The sequence below is a fragment of the Anoplopoma fimbria genome, chromosome 18 (assembly GCF_027596085.1).
Source record: "Anoplopoma fimbria isolate UVic2021 breed Golden Eagle Sablefish chromosome 18, Afim_UVic_2022, whole genome shotgun sequence".
In the NCBI taxonomy this organism is placed as follows: Eukaryota; Metazoa; Chordata; class Actinopteri; order Perciformes; family Anoplopomatidae; genus Anoplopoma; species Anoplopoma fimbria.
The window spans coordinates 22,877,165-22,896,152 of record NC_072466.1 but is presented as its reverse complement, the minus strand read 5'-3'; the positions used below and the strand labels follow the sequence as shown (position 1 = coordinate 22,896,152).

The 18,988-nt window shown below is 41.6% G+C and overlaps 1 long non-coding RNA gene across 1 annotated transcript in view; it reads right to left on the bottom strand.

Moving 5' to 3' along the window:
- LOC129107607 (uncharacterized) overlaps positions 1 to 18,988 on the bottom strand; it is a 44,025-nt gene that overhangs the window by 12,967 nt on the left and 12,070 nt on the right. The window contains exon 2 of the long non-coding RNA XR_008531883.1: positions 11,000 to 11,164. This is a non-coding gene — a long non-coding RNA (uncharacterized LOC129107607). The remainder of the gene's footprint in view (positions 1 to 10,999; positions 11,165 to 18,988) is intronic.

Genomic DNA, 18,988 nt, shown 5'->3' with positions numbered 1-18,988 from the left:
CTGTGCTTTGAAGCAAAGTATTTCCATGTGTTTTTGACATTTGCACCTGTCAAGAAGACTGATTTAAGCACACTGGAGAACAAAGTATACGGACATTTAAATGCATGAAAAAGAAAGCTCCCTGCAGTCGATGTATGAGTCCTGTACCTTCGTAGAATATCTTGCTGCCGATCCATGAGGAACGCAAAGATGATAGAATAATGCATTATATTTTGGACAGGGAGAGAGGAATGGACCGGTCTCTATACGCTGACAAGTAGAATGTATGAAGAGGCACATTAAAGGAGAGGTAGAGTGGAATACAGAAGAAGCCCAAGCTTAAGTATCAGTTCACACTCTCCTACAAAGGCCCATAATTCCCCTGGATATCAAGGCCGGGGCTCGTGGAAATGGATCACATAACTGTTGTTTGCTCATTAGTGAGCATAATGTTAACAACCACATCACCTTGCTCCTGTGTGGGGTTTTTTCAAAGCCTTGTTTATGCAGCAGACATTTATTTTGGGTGGTAGAGTGAGGGGAGGATGATCCATCACGGGCTGCAGTTAATAAAATTACAGCTCACACAGGCTCGCACATCCCCTTGATTCATCACCTGCTGCCAGCGGCTTCCTGCCACACCCTATCAGTCTTGGCTCCTGAAAACCTCCAGTCTGAGAGAGGCTTTGGGGAAATCAAAGGCAAAAAAAAAAAAAACAGTAATAGGATTTTGATTAGCAAACGCTTTGCAGTGGGGATGCTTGAAGTGTGACCGTTGTAAATGAGCGTCCATCGCCTGCCCGAGGCGACGGGCGGATGCGGGACCCACTGACCCGGGAGGGCCGAGCCGGCTTGGCTGGCGTTCAGTGCCCACCGTCATGGGAGGACATGGGGGAAGTGTGGCGAGGAGCAACGAGCAGACGGAGACAGCTGTTGCAGCCTAGGGGTGACCTACAGGAGGGAATAGCACATCTGTAACAGCTGACAGGCCAATAAGGGCCCGACGTCCCATTATCATCAGCAGCAGGAGGACGCTGCGCGGCAGGATGTCTGCACAGAATCACACTTAGGCTGAATTGAGTTCCGTCTGCCGCAAGCAGCGGGGGCAACTGTCATGCAGCTGGCTTTTACTTCACCTCCCGACTCTCTGGAAAACCTCAATTTACGGCACAGATAAATTTACCACGAACACGATCGTATCTGGCCAATTTCATTTGTCAGAGAAAATCAGGAGCAAAGAGCAGCGATTAGCAACGAAATACAGCTGCATTAAATTGCTATTAGTATTCTCACTCAACGGGATGCGTCACAAACAGTTTGATGATAATGGGCAGGGGTGTTAAAAGTACTATAATGGCAGGAGTAGCATTTGTTATGAGCGATAATGGCAGCAATTGTCGATGAAAATGTAAATGAAAAATAAACAACAAAATGATGAGTGGGGAGATTATTCAGCTCCACTGAACATAATGTTCAGCACTTCAATGATCTTACATCTGCACAAATTTTACCATCATCCTCTGCATAGTTTGTGACTGAATCTGGTACACTGTCTCTTGAAAGAGATGTTTGTGTTCTGTTATTTAAATGTGTTTATCTTAATGCTGTGGATATCACAAATTAATCTCCACTCAACTCCATTCTATTCACCACAGCGTCATACATCTCAAACATGGTCAAATGAAAAACTTTTCTATTTTCGTGCAAACAAGGTTATTAAGAAAACATGCTTTTTTTGTTGTAATTTTCGGGCTATACACATAATCACATAGACATCCATCCATCCATCCATCCATCCATCCATCCATCCATCCATCCATCCATTATCTTTAACTGCTTATCCTGGTCAGAGTCACAGGGTGGCTATAGACGATCCCAGCTGACATTAGAAGTCACATAGACATAATATAGGTCTATTACATATGTCGTCTGCTGCACCAAGTGGCAGAGCACCGGCTGACCATAGCCCCAGTTTGTGCCTCTGATGTGTACTGCTAGCATTTCTAGGCCTGATAAAAAGAAGACATCTTGAAAATACCGGCAAACAAATAATTTTTCGGGAAATGTCCGATTGTACATTTGCCACAAAAAATTGCTTAGAACTTGTGTAAGGTGAAAGAGGAAACAAACACGTTCTCAATTTGATTTTTTGTTTTACAGCTTCTTCAATCATCTGCCATTTCCGCTACTGGGACTATAACTGCACAGGACTTACATTGAGACTCTTATGTAATTTCCCCAACAGCTACTGGGGGAAACAAAAGCACATCCTGGACCGCCCAGACCCCTAGTTGAATCAGCAAACTTTCTGTTGCTGCCTTTATACAAGTTAAAACCAGAGCTGCCACTAGCCACTAGCCCGCACATGATGACTGACTGACTAACAGGTGCACTGAGTGTTCTTCTTATTTGTTTATATTTTATGGCTGAAGGCAACCAGTTAAGGTGAATACCACCACTTAGACTGGGGTCGCTCCTCTGATTCCCGGACAGCCTCGGCCCAAAGTACCCCTGTAGATATGCTGTATGCTGTGTGAGCAACAAGCAGGATTTCAGTTTTTTAGAGAAGCAAAGATTTTAGACTACTTAGACATAACAGCATATAAAGCTTAAAGAAGTAGGAAGGAATGAGTAGACATAATTATAAATGTGGGTATCATATGCATAAAGATGGATATTGACATTATAAAGCTGTCATAGAGGGTCAGTCAATGTGCCTTTTGGTTTGCCGAGTAGCTAATAAGGAAAGCAGGTAGATGCAAATAAAGGAAAACTTGTTTATCAACCTGTAATTGCTCTGTCTTGCTTTTACCTAAAATTCTCAGTTTTGGAACTTTGGGAAAAGTGGACGCAGACAAAAACAGGTTACCTTTAGCCTCTTAAAGCTCAGGGAATCATTTCACAATTGGGTACTTACTGTGACATTTCTTAAGAGCAGTTTAAAGTTGAAATGCCTTAATGATGCCATAATCGAAGGCAAAACAATTTTGAGAGGGAATTAGCTGGTAGCGCAAAAATAAATGGGCTTTACTTTTTTTAGTAGTTATTTCTGACATGTGATCTGCAGAGTTCCAACAGTGTTGCTGTATTAATGTACCAGCTGTAGGATGGTTGCTCATAGGCTGAAGAATGCCGTCCCAACCAGGAATCGGGATCTGCAAGTTTATTCTACAAAAGTAGCACTTTTGCCAGGAATTTGCAGATGAGGGCAAATTAATTGTAAGGTTAGCAATACACAGTCATTTTGTCTTTGTGGCAAAACATACACAGGTTTTGAGAATGCTCACCAAAATAAGAATACCATGAACAACATATTGACTCAACTACATTACCAGCAGAAGCAGTAACACTGTGATCGCACCTCACCTACCAGTAAAGCAGATCAGGTCAAATAGCAGCAGTGTTTTTACTGCATCAGCCCCTGATAAAGCCTTTGATACTGTAGAACTGGCCTCGTAGCAGCAAGTGCTACCATCATCATCCCAAGATATTAGAGTAGAACCGTGTTTAAGAGGAAGTGAATGCAGCAGGGGAAGAGAAGCCAGGCAGCTCCATTTAACGTCTCATTACTGGGAGTGTGGTTCTGTGTTAGGCTTTCGAAGATGGCTGGAAATGGCTCCCAGCCTCTCTGCACTCGCTGTGCACTGAAGCACACCGGAGCAGCCGAGTGCCGGCACCGGGACGCGTCGACAAAGACGAATGACGGCGCTTTTGTCTCTCTGCGTGTGAAGTTTTGTTTGCCGCACAAGTAGAGAAAGAGAGAAAGATCATGAGAGCTAAAAGGGGGCTTATAAAGCGCTGTCAAGGCTTGCTAGTTTGCTTCCTGTACTGATCAGTAACAGGATTCTGCTGCTGTAAGAGAAGAATAGTATGTGTGGGGGGGGGGGGGGGGGGGGCAGCCACCACAAATCAATATAATAAAAGCAGATGAATAGATTTCCAATTCAAACACTCCCGCAGTAGCTCTGCTAATGACCCCGAGGGCTGTAATCCAAGGTGTTGGACACGGGAAAGCACTCACAGGGCAAGGTGCCATGATCAAATCATAGCCGCGATGTCCTCCTCTCTCGCTCCGCTTACATTCCTCAGGAACATTTCAAACCGCCATTAATCTCCATCTCCATGACTGACTGGGAGGTGACGCTTACTGCAGTCACTGCCTTTAGTTTTACTGGGGAAACAATACGTTTTTATACTCCGCATTAAATTACATCCGTTTAAAGATAACTACCATCTCTCTGAGGAAGCTATGGCCCGCCATCAACCCCTGCTGTGGTAAAGGAACGTCCCACTTCCTGTAAACGAAACTTTAAGCAAGTAAAGGCACAACAAAGGAAGAAAAAAATGTAACAATAAAACGTATCAGGTTATGCAAACTTGTTGTGAGTCAGTTGGTGATAATGTGTAGGAGACAGGACTGCCATCTTAAATCATCAACTATTGTATTGTGAAGATTGCCTGCATTTATACTGCGTGTCTGTAGCAGCTTTTTGCTTTGGTTATGACCTGGTTTATTTTCTACATGAAACAACCCATTTTTTGTAATTCCACTGGGGTTGCAAACGGCGAAATACCACTCGCAAAAACAGAATGAGAGCTGCTTGATTTCCACCCTGCTAAGCCTCCTATTCAACCCCTGAGAAATGAGGAAATATGTTGAGGAGAAGAAAGCCACAGGAGCACAGATTCTCTTGTCTCTCTTGAGTCCACCCAGCCGAGATTCCCGAAAAATACCTTCTTTCCCTTTTCCTTCCCCCTCTTCCTTCCCTCATCTAACCCTCTCCTGACTGTTTGCCATCTGTCTTCTTTGCTCCCGGGCCAGCCTTCTCCTCCTCACTCCTCTACCTGCTTATCAGCCCTCTGCCCTCCAGACCATTGAATTGTGCAAGCAGTGAGCGATGAGCTCAAGATGTAGGAAGCTGAATTATCGAGAGTCTCTGCACATAGCATATAGATTATTAATGAAGAGAAACATAAAAGAAGTGTTTTTTTATTTTTTCCCAAAATTAACTCTGGTGATGTTTTGTCACTATTGTTCGAGACTATAATCACTTCTACATCTTAAACAGTTTTGCGGATTGATGGGCAAAGCAGTTATTTTCTTTGTAGTGTATCGCTAGATTCAGTCCATTTAAAAGACATGTTCAAAAGATTCGTTGACGGAAACGTACAGTGACCGGAGCTCGAATAGCAGGTGAACTGAGAAAAAACAAATAATTTATTTGGATAACGATACTGCTTGCAAACTGAAAACTCAAGTCCTACCCTATCATCTACAACTCTGAGACTTCAAGCCTTGAAAGGGAGGGAGAGGGGCGGGCTTTTAACATTTAAGGCCAAGACAAATTTCCCCTTTGAGACAATAAATATTGTATTTTATATCGTGACACGGACAGTTCCCAAGGTCCATAACTAAGGCACTAACGGGATGCACAACAAGCCCTGCCCAAAGGCAATGCACATAACAAAGTTCTCAGGTAACTGGAATCAATCGTGGAACAGAGGTGGGACGCCACAAAGGCTTTCCCCCAAATATCGGCAGGAAATGTCCACTTCACACACATTTGCGTAGCGGCAGGCCAAATTCCAGAGCAACAGATAACATCATAGGATGCAATTATTCGAGAAGATGGACAAGGGTTCGGATAAAAAGCTTTTGTGTCCCCCAGATATTATGACTACAACACTACAGCAAGACATGGTCAGGTAGTCTACAACACTCAAGCTGGAATACATTGTGGGATTGAGAGTACAATGGTAAGATGTTCTTGAAGAAGCTCATGAGAAAAAAAAAAAAAAAAAAGACTGCCCAGAACGGCTGGAAGACCAAGATTTTCCCTGGAGAAGTAGGCTTCAGGGGGTTTGTTGCTATATCTATGGCCAGTCTGTTGAATTCAATGGGGGGAGAGGTCGCTCTCTCCAACAAGCAATCAAGTCCTTGTCAAATGCAGCTGAAAAAAGCAGCAATTGGCTTTGGATTAAAAGGAAAGACAACAACTGGGCTGTACGACAAAGATTGGAGGGTGTGGAGTTGATGTGGGAGTACCAGGGATGCTAGATATCGCCGTTGGGGAAGTAGTGGGCTTATCAATGACATACCTTTCCTCCCTTTTCCTGTTCCAGTCCCACTGTAATAATACGGAGTGCCAACAGGGCAGTCCTACTCCAATAAGCTTAGACCCTAAGTGATTCGGTTAAGTTCGTTGACCCTAGATACTTTTGAACGCATCGTTGGCGAATGACTCACTTGTTGTCCCCCAAGGTTTATATACATATGGTGTTTAATAGTTTGACTTGTAAAATGCATTAAATCCTTAGTCTCTACATGTACTCATCATCATCATCATCATCATGAGTCAGACTCTAAAATTAGACATTCGAAAGAGATTTCTCAATTATGAGTATGTGTCAGCAAGATTTCTGCTCATTTTCAAAACATTTTGCATATTCAAATCATATCCTACATATCTGTGTCTGTATCTGCTATTTTTAGGTAAAAAAAACAACAAAGTAATTTTATTACCATAAGTCCCTATATGACAAGAAATAATCGACCTGCTCTAAAAGTCTGCTGTTCATTACGTTATTCAGACCGTTTGACAGACACAGAACCCTGTTTGGGACTCTGGTCTCTAAATGAGACAAAGTTTAAGGGTGCAGCTGTCGGAGGAGGATAACCGAAACAAAACAATTGTGATCAGACATAAATTTTGCTATTTTGTGGCTTATTGTCCACACAAATATGAATTTCACCACATGCGATGAAGCGCCGCTCAGCTTTTCGTTTGGGATGTTTCCTAAAGTTGAGGGACAGTCCCAACAGCAAAGGACTCTTAAAGCAGATTGGTGCAGAGACAGTGACAAAGAAAGAGAACACACAGCTGTTGAATTAATAAAGACTTCAATTCATGAACAGAATGAGAAATGTGAATAGTCTTTGGCGATAAGACCCCATCGAAACATCATATTTTAAGTTGGTGTTGAAGCTGGAAATATAACACCCGGAATCTAATAAGACTTCACTCTTTATGCAAACAAGTTTGCTCAAATATTGGTAGGGACAAGTATGCCCTCTCAAAATGTTGGTAGGGACCTGCCCCCCTGTCCATATGCAAACCTATGCTCTTGACTGACAGCAACGAATGTGTGAAAAGTCCCCACCACTAAAGGAAAATCGCGAGGTGACAAAGCATCAAAAACCGATGACCACCCTGCTACAGTTTATTGAGGATGAGCACAGGCACCAAAGCAACCTTGACCTTTTTGTTGACACCCTCTAATATGGCCTGAAAGGTAATTAGGTGGATGATGGATGTCCTGCTCTTTTATTATGTTGATTCATCCACAGGATCTTAAACTGTCCGTCAAGGTTTATTTTTGTAATGCTTTAATCGATGCCTGGGGGATATTAATTGGTGAATTTGTGTTGCTTTTCTATTTGCGATGGGATATTTGTGACTAAAGGGTGCCTAAACAATGTGCTCAATGCTCTTGGAAGTTTTGATGTTTTATTCGTTAACAACGTTGAATCATAGTAGAGTTAATGTGGCGTTCTTCCACACTGATCAACAGAGAAAGCTTCTTAATTGTCAAAGTAAAAGCAGATCTCTACAAAGCGATCTAAAATGTTACAAAATAGAAAACATGGTTGCTGCAGCAAGTTTTTCTAGCGACACAATCGGCTCTGACATAAAGTTAGAGCTATACGGTTATGTACTGTAGTGTCTGAGTCCAGATCTTAATCCAACTGAGATTTTGTAGCTGGATTTGAAAAATAGCTAACAATCCCCATGCAACCTGACAGAGCTGCAAAGAAGAATGAAGTATAACTGCAGTTAAGCAGAGACCAGTCAACATAGGCTAAAGTTTGTGACTACTGCCAAAGGACAATCTATTAAATACAGAGTACATAAACAGGTATTTTCATATTTGTAATTAATGTGAATCTTGTGAAAGGGTATTTTTCTATGGAGTGTTTTGAAGTATTATAACATTAGTCTTTATAGGGACTGTAGAACCATAATAAGCCTCTTTCCATTAAAACACCACATTGAATAAAAATGGATGAATGAGTGCTATCATTTGCTAACAGCCAGTCTTAGTGACTCAATGCCCATCAAAGACCCCTGTAATTTGGCTCACAACAGAAAGCCCAGCATTGAATTTCCCAGACAGAGATAGGCACCGCAGCCACCAAACTCAATAACAGATGACAGTGTCCAGTTTCCAGTAGTGTGGAAAATGAAGGCTGCCTGTGGAAGTGAGAAAAATACGCTGGCTTTTCCCCTGAGCGCGCCGAGCCGAACGGGGAGGGCTAGTGTCACTGTGGCGCCTGATAGCCGCTGCTGCATTAGCATAGCGACAGGTTCCTCTCCGGGTCTGCCTCTCTGTCTGTCTCCTCTGTGCTTGTCAGTCTGGGTCTGCCCTCTGGGACAGCAGGGTCGAGGTCTACCCCAAGGTTGGACATGAGAAGATGGAGCTGACAGACATGACCCCGCTGCTCCGGGAGGGGCGGAAGTTGTTTTTTCCGCAGATTTCTGAAATGTCGCCGAGATGCATGGTCCTGCCAGCTGCTATGATTGAGAGTGGAACACATCTCTGCCTTTCTGTATAAATGAGCTGAATTTATTTATTTCTCGGTCAGACTTATGTGTCATTTCAAAGATGCACGGGTAAGTGACCCCTTGCATAAACTCTCGTAAAAAGAGGGAGGGCAATTTCACTGAAATGGAGGCAGAGCACTGTCAAGGTCAAACGCTCTCCTCCATCTCCTCCTCCAGAGTTCATATGTCTGGAATAGCTCAAGTGTCCTTTTTGCATGGTGGGCTCAATGACTTTCTCATATGAGCAGGGAGGACTAATAGGTGGCTGTTTAGAGTAAGTACGGTGACACTTCTCGCCGTATGCTTCTCCTTCCCTGACATTTATCTCATCCGGACATTCAGACTGAATGGAGCTGGCAGAAGGGATTAATCATGGATGGATTACTAAACAGGCCTATTGGGCACAGGCCCAGGAACCGAAATAGTCAGAAGGCTCCTAGGCCAGAGCCTCTGTTTGGAATGACTTAAAATTTCATGTTGGAAAGTCAAAGTACACAGTTAATAAGTCGAACAAAAACAAAGATACAAAAAAGACAAAACAAGGATTCTAAATTACTATAATGAGATAAAATCGCCACAAAAAGACTCAAAACGACTATAACGAGACAAAACAACAACAAAGAGACCTAAGATGGCTATAAAAAGGCAGAAACGGCAACGAAAAGACTCAAAACCTCTAAAATGAGAAAAAAAAAACAACCTAAAACGCCTACAAAAAGACAAAACAACACAAAGAAACTCAAAATGACTTTAACGAGACACAGCAGCCACAAAGAGAATCAAAATGACGGAAACGAGAAAAAAACACAAAGAGAACCAAAAAAACTATGAAGAGACACAGCAATCTCAGACTGGAACATACCAGTGGATACAACCTCCACCAATCAGCCAACTCTACTTGCCCAGTCTGGTAGCACTTCACCACTGGTCCCAGTGTGTCAATCAAACTCAAATATGAAGGCAGATAACCTTGGTTCCAACATACATGCAACCCAGCCCGACCCCCCAGATGCCTTATTACAGCGGTTCCATTAACATATGGTTCTGTCAGGATGGATTTTCCTCACGCCTGGTCTCCTAATGTATTAAATTGTTTCTCTGCAGAATCACAAACCAGCATTGCATCTTTATGCAGGTTTGAACCAGACTTTTCCCATCACTGAACACCTGTGCCAGGTATTGATTTATCTTTCTTTTAAAAGAAGTAGCAAAATTGTTAGTAGCATTCTTATCCTCAGCTTTGTCAATTTATGTTTATATACCAGTTTGCAGTACCAAACATATTTTGTGGGAAAAGGTACTTTAGGCTGGATGTACTCCATCATACCAAGGAAATGGCAGAGGGTAAATGAAGCGTACTGTCTAGTGAATATGGAGTGATTTCAGACAGAGAATAAAAGTCTACATATATAAGCAACTCTGTTTAGCTGTACTAAGGCTGTACAACTGCGTGCCTTAAAGATAAATGTGTCACAGTTGGTGTGTGAGGGGTAACAGGGATAGGACCCAGATGCATACAATGCAGGCTGACTGGAAGAGTACAATGATCAAGAAAATAGGCTTACACCAGGAAGTCAGTGCAGGCCAACAAATCAAATGAGGGGCAAAATCCAATTTAAATCCAGAACAGGTAACAGGAGAAAAACAGGAAGAGATCAGATACAACTAGCTGGAACTCAAGGGCATTAAGCAAAGGGAAAAAGGGAATGTTATAAACTGCAGGTCTGATGAGGAAAGTGGGAACAGGTGTATATATGAGAAGGGATATCAGTTGACCAGGACTGCTAAGAGAGTCTGAGGGCATGGAGTGGATGGTTGGAGGACGGCAGGTCTGGATAGCGGAGGATACATGGTCTGGGGGGGAAGTGAGCAGAGATAGGAACAGAGAGCCAGGCCAGGCAAAACAACCAACCAACTAGAGAGTCCTCATGACAAAATGCTAACATGGGACTGCTAACTTGCTCACAATGACAGTATATACGATCTGGCCAGATTGTTTTCTTAAAAAATGAGGAAAAATGGGACAGAATGTGAAGGTTACATAGTTGCTTATTGGAATAAATCCAAAGTGGCAGAAATGAGAAAGGACAACCCCTCACATAGTCCTCTTTGTCACCAGGAGTCTACTTGGCCAAGTGTAGAGCATGTGACCGCACCGAGAGACGGAAGCGGATCTCCATTTAACAGTTAGCACAAATCCAGCAAGAGCAAAGCCCAGACATTTTAGACCCAACACTCAACGGGCCAGTTCAGTAACTCACTAGACACTGGGTCGTCCAGAAAAAAAAAAACTACAGACAACCCTTCCATGTAGGATGCAATGATGCATGAACAATTTTAATTATGCATTTAAGTATGCATCTCTGACACCAACCTTTCTTTTCTATGCACCTCAAATGAATGGGAAGTCTACTTACCTCTCCGCCTGTTATTCTATATTTAGAGGGTCAGTGAGAAGAGAGCAGGGAGATCTGGTGTGATGAGGCCAGTTGGGGACTCAGCTGTTATTCCAAAGGATGTGGATTTATCCATCCACTCTGTCTCGGCATGTCCATCCCAGCAGGCACTTGGTGGATAGGGATCTGTGGGAGATGTCCAAGTTCAAAATCAATCCAAAAGAGGACAGATTAAAAAAAAAAAGAACTACAAAAGGTATGAAACAAAAAGAGTCACACAAGGTCATAATGTTTGATATAATACGTAGGCTGATATTCATGGTCATTGTTGAATATTGGCAGAACAAATAGATAACAAATGACTAGTGATGCACCAATGCCACTATTGGATATTGAGCCCACATTGACTTAAATAGCTGGATTGGGTATCTGTGACAATGGAGCCAATCTATTCAATTAAATTCTATAGGTATATACCAGAGACGTTATATAGTGGAACTTCAATTCCTGTTTAAGTTTGACCAATTTGTAGCTGCATTAAAAGGGTTTGTATTGTAGATTTGTTTTACAAAGTTGCTGGCGTACAATTTATTATTTTAATAATAAAAAACATTTCAATTAATTAATTATTTGTTACATTATGTTTTACAAAGTTAAGAAAGCATTGTTTAAGTCAAGCATGATGTTGCCTTACACAACAACAATGATTCCAGTCATTTTCATACAGTGAGGCATAGAGCCTATCAATCAAACACTGGTATCTGATCAGTACTCAGTGGATCTCTATAAATTACCTTTTTCTTTTGAAGTACAAACCTTAAGGCAAACATTTGATTTCAAACCCAGATGTATCAAATGTTTTGATAGAACTACTACACCTTCTGATTAATGCCTTTATCTGATTGCACACATACTTTTGATTCCTCGCAGACGCTGGTAAGTGTGGGTAAGATTATAGCTACAGAAAACTAAATTGAATAAAATAATTTCACTTCAATTTATTTGATGCCATAAAGCGGAAGTGCCTTTGATTAAACCATTGTCCTCAGTTAGTCCAACATGTCCTGTCACGAGTATTGATTCCAACATAAAAGAGTGTTGAGTAATTGAAGGCAAGATAAAAGGTAAAAAAAATGAAATAAACAAGTTCATAAAAAAATGTAGGGACAGGAGGTTGAAATTGATTTTTTTGTTTGTTTGTTTGTCTGCTTTTCAGCAGGTTTACAGAAAAACCACAGGTCGTATTTTCATGAAACTCAGTGGAAGGTTGTAGCATGGGTCAAGGAAAAAAAACATTACATTTGGGAGCAGATCAGAATCACTCATTCACAGTGGATCAGAATCACAGGCGGCTACACGCATATTTTACCCATGGAAACAGCTTTGGCGGAGGTCTGCGATCTCCGGGTGCCCTTCTAGGAAGTTCTTCAACTTGATGACAGATGTACCATTTCTTTTTTGGGACATCTGAGTGTCAAAACCAATGGGACAAATCACTTTCCACAGTGTCAGTTTAGCTTTAAAACACTGAATTATCACCTCTGCGTCCAATCACTATGCCACCAATTGATCATCGTATAAAATATTCCTCTGGCATTTATATCAGAATGTGAAGAAGTGAAGTCAGCATGCCCATCCACTCCTCAGGCCTGTGCCAAATGGACTGCCGTACTGGCAGCAGCCCAGTGCTCTCGGACTCTCCAGCTTGTTCACTGTCCACACACGCTTTCTGCTGAGGATATTGCACACCTCAGCTGGCTGACTAATGAGAGAGCACTTTGACTAGCTTGGCCAGCAGAGAGTGAGATGGGAGGAGGTCTGAAATTCGGGGGGGGGGGGGGGGGTTGTTAATTTTTCTAGCCAAAGACAATGGGTCACACATTTGTGTCTTTGTTCTTAAGGAAAGTCACTTAAGAAAATGTGTTGCATTCATACATTTTCTCATGTTTAGAATCTTCACTTAAGCATTAACAAAACGTAGTAGCCAACCAGAACTGTGGATCCAGTTTGTCTGGAAAAAAACCCTCCTTGACTCATAGCTGTACTGTGCGATATTTACATGTTTGATGGATCATTTGAACGAGTCATTTAAAAGAGATCCTCTCAGATTTTTGCTGCATTTTAGTGTCTTTGAGCTCATTGTTCTGGCCTTACAGCCCATAACGTCACAGTTTTGGTTCAGTCTCGCCACTCTCATCATCAGTAATTTCTTCCATAGCAGGCAGCAGCCAGAGCGTCAGACATGTTTCTCCAGAATTGGTGGAGACCAAAAAAAGGCCAAAAAGGAGGGAAAATATTAGATCTGTCAGGTGACCAAAATTAATGTTAATGTTTTCAGATGCTGGTTGACGATTCGACAATAACTTATGTTGAAGCATTATGATCCCTTTACCATAATAAAAAAAAATGTTGCTGCATGAGGTTCAGTTTTGTAATCTCTAAACTGTTGTAATCCTGGAGCATCTGCAAAAAGCAAATCAAAGTTATGTCGTAGTGGCTTGCTTCACCATAAGGATGCATTGCAGCCAGGCTTCTTTTCCCTCTCTCACAAACAACTCTGCTCCCAGTAGACCAAACAACCCAAAAATCTAACAAAGTATAAACCCATATTTCCACCATGCAATATATATATCTGTCCAATATTGACAAGCATTCTGTACATTTTTTATATCATATTGTAGTTATTACTCTTTTAATGTTTTTTTACTTATTTATTATTCTTTACTGTAGTATTACTCATTTAGTATACCTGTTTTGATCTTTGATCTCATTTTTACTTATGTCACTTGTTTTCACTATCCACTCTGCTGCTGTAATCCTGCAAATTTCCCCGCTGCAGGACTAATAGAGGATTCATTTACTTATCTGCCACTTGGGCTGAAGCCTATGTGCACATGGTTAGCATTGAAAAATGTTGGTGTTGAGGTTTAGGCAACAAAACTACTTAATTAGGATTAGTAAAAACAACAAAAATTTGCTATAAATAAGTATGCTTGACACTTACCAAAAGCCAAGGACAATTACAGTGACTCAGTGCCGTAGCGTCATGTGACAAACTCACAGACACAACGTAACAGATGCAACGTCAACTTTTGGTTTCACATGGAACAATGAGTCCGCCCTTAGTTGACTTCTTGCTCTTAAATACAGTTTCTAAATAATGACGCAGATAGGTTCACATTGGAGATGTTGAGAGCCCAGTGCGTCTCGTAAAGACCTATAGGGTGCCTTGTAAAAATCAGGCTGTGTATTGGCGTGAATATTGTACAAACACTGAATAAAAGGTTTTTAAAAATACTCACATTAGTATTCCCTTCACTCTACCACTTCTAAGACACGGTGTCAGTGTCTGAGACGCCTCCCCCTCCTCCTCCCCTCCACCATTGGCTTTTACAGCCGGGTGTCTGCTACCACTTTGGGCAATCTGATCCTTCAGACAATTCAACACTTGACCAGATGGAGTGGCCACTCTACTCCATCTCTACAGATTGGATACACAATGGACCACAGTAAAAGGCTGAAATTAAGGAAGACATTGTCACTCTATTGGTGGTGTTTGTATTCAGACACGGTAGACGCTTTTTTAAACACATTTCTGTGATTTAGCTTGCTGAGAGAAATACAGCTCTGTGACATGTTGTGCAGCTTGTGAATATTAGTCTAACTGATGTGTAAAGGGAGACAAAAAGTGGAAAGAATCCGGCTCGCTTGCACCTGCTTTGCGATTCATCGTATTGAGGTAAATAGGAGTCCCTTGCAGGCAATCTGCATCTCCACTATTCCAGTAATGAATCATACCTTGAAAGACTCTCTTTATTATTGTCACCAGTCGGTGAGATATGACTACGGGGTGTGAGATTATTCCTGTGGCATTGTCGGCTGCCTCTCCCCTCCACTGATCTCCAGCTGAATAAAAAAAAAAGCTTTTCTCACAAGCCCCATTCAGGCAGAACAAAGCGTGGCACTAATCATTCAGAAGCGGCCCGCGCTGTCCTCTGGGATCCGACGGGGCTCGATGCAAAAATCTGTTAAAAGAAATAGTTTTGGAGACGCCGCCAAAGGTCAAGTAGATGGATTAAGTGATAAAAGTCTGATGAGATAGAAGTCAACCACACAAAAGCAATATACCTGGGGTGGAAGCCTCGTCTCCGCACAACCTTTTCGGAGTCCCTCAAGAGGACAGACAGGCACCCAGATGAGCGCAATCCAGTGTGACCTTAAACAAAAGTATTCTGCTGCTCCGAGTTTATCTTTGACAAGCTAGATTATTTTATAGGTCAGCTGATGAGACTTCTGATTCTGCTAGGGGGTTGAGAGTGTCTACGAATAACAGTCTCCTTCATGGTCTCCTCTGAAGGCCGCAGGTAAGGAGCAGAAGCGCTGTGGTCTGAAGAACTCGCCTCTTAACTCAAAAGCACATTGAAAGCTTGTCAAGATGCCAATCAGAGCATATTTCTAAGTAATGGAACCAGTTTTGTGGTTGAAAGTGGTTTTGCTGCTCCTAAATGTGGCACAAACTCTTTGGCACATTCTAGGGTCATGGAATTTTTTGTTATTGTAGTGTGAAAATGTCGGCCTCCTCCCTTCCCCTAGGAACCTTAACTTTGGAGTTTTACCATGTGATAGGACAGTACTTCGCAACTCAAAAAGTATTTCATAACCATGGTGTATTTTGTTCGTAAAACAAGCCTGCATCTATGTAACAAAGGAATACTTGTATTGATTGTTCTAGAAAAATTCTCTATTCGCCTTACACCAAACATTTTACCAAAGAGGTTAGAATGCAGTTTCATCAAATGACTGCAGGGCGGTCAGCTAAAGACAGACTGAAATAAATCCATTGTAGAGGAGTCAGAAAGGGCCATTTCTACATTTCATTTCAACATTACACTTGATAATGATATTTTAAAAGTTTTTACAAATTTGTCTTATTTTAGTGGCCATAACTACTATCAGTTATAGTAACTAGGGGGTATGAAACATAGCAACATCCCTAACATGAAGTCAGACAGAGTAACAAACCCAAGCATTCAGTTGATCAGATGGGTTTTAAACAAATCTCAAAGTAACCTATTTTGGGAGAGAAAACAGAAGATGAATGATAAAGTATAACCCAAACTATCATTACAGTTTACAGATTTACTTCCTGCCTGTGCTTCCTTTAGATGTATGCACATGCTTCAGCTACGTTTAAGGTGCACCAACTTTCAGTTTTACCATCAAATTGAGGGTTTTAGATAATAGGCTGTACCCTACACAATGATTTAAATCATCAGTCTAGTTACACTCACAGTGTTAAGCAGTATGTCACTACTTTGAAAAAGTATAAGGGATAACAATCTGAAAATCAGTGATTACATCAGATTCAACAATCCCAGTTAAACTTTGACAGAACAACACACAGGTCCAACTTTTCCTGCCATGCATGAGTCGACATTTCACAGGAGTCTCAGGACTCGGTTTACTGATGGGCTGCGGGTACTTTAGCAGCTAAAAGTTAAAATATTCCCAACGTTTGGCCACACTGTACCGCGGCATCAAAACTGCTTGCTGACCTCAAAGTGGCCACTGCTGCATTCCATTGACAGAACATGGCAGCTCACTGCAGGCCACACTTAGCCACTGCTCTAGTGTGCATTTGGCACAAGGCTTTACAAGCATTTTGTCTCCAAAAGACATAGCTGTCAACTCAACTACAATGGAAATACAGAGTAGAGGTGGATTTGTTTTTTGGTAAAGGAGTGCAAAGCAGAGTGGAAGCAGAGTAGTGCCATTTATTTCTCACTTTTCCTCTCTTTTGCTGCCACCGGTGGCAGTGTTCGCTGGCAATGTTCGCTAAACTGGCACTGCTTCTTCTGTTACCGTCCAGTGTATTTGTCATTAAACTGATGACTGTTATCACAACTGATATAACTGACTGCTACAACTAGCAACATAAAACCAAAGTTATGTTAAAATGAATTCTGTCTTTAATGGTATATTATTTGATGGAGCAAGAAAACATATCAAGCAGGTGACACTTTCCTTGTTTTAAAAATCTTAAAAGCAACAAGTTGAGAAATATTATCTGAGAGAAAACACTTGTACAACCAACTGGTGACCTGCGCTGCTTCTTCCCTGCTTTTCATCTATTGCATGCTGGAATAGCGTCCACAGAATCCTCATATAGCATTGACATCTCTCCTAGATAGGATTACATAAAACATCAGAACACTGATCTGAATTCTGCACACTCATTTTAGAGTGCGTGTATGCGTATGTGTGGGCGTGGCGTGCACTCTCTCTCCCTCGGCGCCTCCCGTTTCCCACTCTTGTCTGCTAATGAATACTGGTGGAATGAGGAGCTCTAATGGAATTACACTTTAATGATGTTTGCCATTTTTACGATGGTAATTAATTAGATCAGTGTAATCTCCTTCTCCCAAAGATCTTCCCACGTGAAAACCATAAGCACCGAACAACGCCCCCTTGTTCCCCCATACACATCATGAAAAGCAGTAGTGACGTACTCCATGGACGAGGCTTCCTCCTTAAAGGAAGGCAGGGCCGGAGCTGAGGATCCTCAACCGGTGGAGATGTTTGCAGACTAATTACCTGATGTCTCTGTGTGCATTTCAATCTAAATTGCTCCAAACTCGACCTGCTTAGTGCATCCCCAAGCACCTCTTGAGTTTGAGTACTGCACACAAATCCACATTCAAATGAGGTCTCACTGAGCTTTAACCGTAGCTTCATGTTGTATATTGTTAGGTGGCATTACCCTCATGAAAGATATTTGATTTTATGAAACAATGCACACACAGATGAGAGGAACCACTAACTGAGATTTTCAGAAAATAAAGAGGGTTGGACAAGGTTTGAAAGCCAGTGTTGTCTCAGAATAGGAAATCAGTCCTAACCGCCCAAAGATTCTCCGTGACACATATTTGGTCTTAGAAAATAACTCCCATCTTTGCATATATTTTGGAGAGCTCCAGGTGTGACCTTTTCGCTGCAGGTTCACTTTCTTGGACTTTCTGCCAGTGGTTGATGAGTTTATCAAGAGACTGTTTGGTTGGATACATGCGAGAACACATAGGCCTAAATGCAGAAATTGCATTGCTCCATTTTGACAGAAAATACTACTTTCTGATGTTGATTTCCGATTTTTGCTTTGATAACAAAAAAGAAACCTTTGCATTAGTCGTTTAAATGATGTATTATAAGCTGCTCAGATAAGTTTTGGGAAATGTTATATTGCTGGGAAAACATGTCCTTTAAACAAATGTATTTATTCAAGTAAAACTACATTTTACAAGATTTCATTTGAAAACATCATGATAGTATTAGAATCTACCTTCACCCAATACTTAGTTTTACTGAATAGAGGTTGAAAAGTACAATATTTCCCAGGATATAGCCAAGTAGAGATGTCAAGTTGCATTAAATTGAAATACTCAATTAAAGTTCAAGTACCTCAGATTTATACATTAGTAATGTATCCATAGTTTTGTTTATCCTCTGGTGAAATAGAACCTCCTACCTTGGAGTAGATATGAATGCAGGCTCTGAACTGAACATTTAAAGAATGGTTAACAAACACAAAAACAGTGGAGATAAAGATGACAATAACGATGGCTTCACTGTGAGAAGTAAGCTATCGACTTGGATGTCTTATTTCTATCTGCTTGCATTATTTGTTCTTTTTTTCCCCCTCCCCAAATACATTTGACTTGCTTTCAGCGGTCGCCTCATCAGATAGCACAGAATAAATGTGATAAAAGGATTGATATAGCAGCTTTCTTGGCAACGAAACAGATAGCGACCGCAGCCATCCATACAGCGTGGATATAGTAGATGCATAGTGATTCATGATCTCCTGTTTTCAATTTGCATTTACAATGCTGCCATCAAGTAGATGGTCACCCGGGGAAAGTGGAATGTCTGCCCCTCGTTCATGCAATTGACATTGCGAGTCCGGCGCCAAGGCAGGCGGAAACAAACACTGCAAATGAGCGCGTCACGTGGTGA